General features: G+C 30.6%; 1 long non-coding RNA gene across 1 annotated transcript; it reads right to left on the bottom strand.

Annotated features, from left to right (window-relative positions):
* Window positions 1–1063: 1063 nt before the first annotated feature.
* Window positions 1064–2161, bottom strand: LOC124892727. The gene is made up of 2 exons (XR_007050397.1): window positions 1713–2161; window positions 1064–1398 (listed from the first exon to the last, which is right to left on the bottom strand). It is a non-coding gene; the product is annotated as an uncharacterized LOC124892727 (long non-coding RNA).
* Between the last annotated feature and the right edge of the window lie 31 nt (window positions 2162–2192).

The following is a 2192-nucleotide window of genomic DNA, read 5'->3' as shown; positions in this document are numbered from 1 at the left end:
AGTGTAAGTCCAGGTTGTCAAGGGACAAATCCCTGAAAAAAAAAACGTCTAATTCTTTCTCAACCGGCTAAAAAGTAGATGTCGAGTTATCAATCTTATTTTCAATTTTTAGCTTAAAAATATATATTTTTCCTAATTGAATCAAAAAGCTGGTAGTGCAGGTTGGATCTTAACTATATTCATTTTGGCAACATCATGGATCTTAACTATATTCATTTTGGCAACATCATGCCAAAAAGAAAAAGTATACTCTTTCCATTTTAAAATAAGCGATTTTTAGGGTGTGACATGAAGTTACTATATTAATTAAAGAGTAATTTGTTATTATCTCTTAATTATATTCATTTTGGCAACATCATGACAAAAAAAGAAATACTTCCTCTATTTTAAAATAAATGATTTTTACATTATGCTATGTCTTTTGACAAGAGATTTTTATTTTTACGCAAGAGATTCAAAAAAATTATTTTCTTCTATTCATTTTGTAAGAGGACGAGAGATCTCATTTCCTCGGTTGGATATACCCCGAGAAAGTAAGTAGTTAATGACATTAAATAAAGGGTCATTTGTCAATATTATCTTGTTTTTTTTTTCATACTTTTCTTAAAAATCTGAGATAGTTGAAAATCTCATCAAAGAAAAGAAAATTTTGAAAAGAATTAATTAATACATCTTTAGATATAAAAAAATTCAATTTTTTGGGAACATAAAGGATTGCCTGAAAATTCATTTATTTTACACACAAGAATTACTAAGATAAGTTTCTTATGAAGGATACATTTGAGTTGGCAAGGGGATGAAAGAATAATGAAAAATTCAACGTATGGTTGTTTGAAATTTTCCCTATAGTTTGACGAGGAAAAGGAAGTAAGTCAGGAAATATGATGTTGATAAACTTGCATTTGGATTCTCATGCCATATTTTTCTTAATAGTGATCCCTACCTATTAACTAACTATGCATAGAAGCTATAACCATGAGCTCAAGTATGTTTTTATATTATATGAATAAAAACGTAGTCATTCTTTATCGCGACATGTCCTAATATTTTTTGATTGTGTTAGAACAAATGCAATTATGAAAAATACACACTATACATATACACAAGACTAATACAAGCAGCTTAATATGCCAAAATAGTGAAAGTTCATATAATCGACCTAAATTTACTTCAGATTGAAGCCTAATTCAAGCAAACCTGAGCCGTCGACTTTCCATAGCGTGTTGAGATCACTTTCCTTCACGAATCTCCCATGAAATCCATAAGGCACTCGACGAGGCAATTTCACAGCAGCCACAATTTCAAGATCATGAGACTTGGCATCCATTACAATGAAACTTGATTCTCTTGTGCTCTCATTATGCATATAACACACCACATAGCCATTGTCTTCATTAGCTGATTCAAAAAATATATAAAAAAATAAATATACGAAAAGCTAATTAAAGAGATTCAACGTCTATATAAATAAACATACGAAAAGCTAATTAAAGAGATTCAACGTCTATATAAGTGTAGATTTTCTGATGAAGGGGATGTCAATTGACTGGCCTTGAACAAATGTGGGTCCGCTACTATGCCTGAATTACTTCAATGAGACAAAAATATTATTACAGTAAATTTGTTCTTAAAGAGAATAAAATTCAGTGTCCTTACGTGATATGAACCCCAATGGAATAAATGAATATAAAGAATTGCATAGTAAATTTTACCTGCAGATACATTGTTAGGGTCCTTTGCCACAAAGAAGGGCTCACTACAGAAAACAGTTTGGTCCAAAAATTCTTGTGGCCACTATGCAATCGCGTTGATCAATTTCTGATATGGACACGTCCAATTTTACCACCCCTTTTGCCTTTGGTAGAGGGTTCCCAATAGGTGCATATATGTACCTTAAATAATGAAAAAAAAAAAAATGTATATATGTATCTTACAGAAAAATAACAAGGTAGGAAAAGTGGTACGTATATTACTTTATAAGTGAAATCTATCCTAACCTCCTAAACTTGTCGGTAAATTTTATTTAAATATTCTAACTATGATATATTCTGATTGAACACTTGAATACATGAAAGTATTTCTATTAAAAACTTTCAACTCATGTTTTGAAAAAGCTTTTGCCTGCGTTTTCATGCTGGCATGACATAGATAAGTTAACCGCTATCATCTCTCTTTTATTTATACCCATTAGC

Source organism: Capsicum annuum, unplaced genomic scaffold (genome assembly GCF_002878395.1).
Source record: "Capsicum annuum cultivar UCD-10X-F1 unplaced genomic scaffold, UCD10Xv1.1 ctg50130, whole genome shotgun sequence".
NCBI lineage: Eukaryota > Viridiplantae > Streptophyta > Magnoliopsida > Solanales > Solanaceae > Capsicum > Capsicum annuum.
This window is presented reverse-complemented; position numbering and strand designations above follow the sequence as displayed.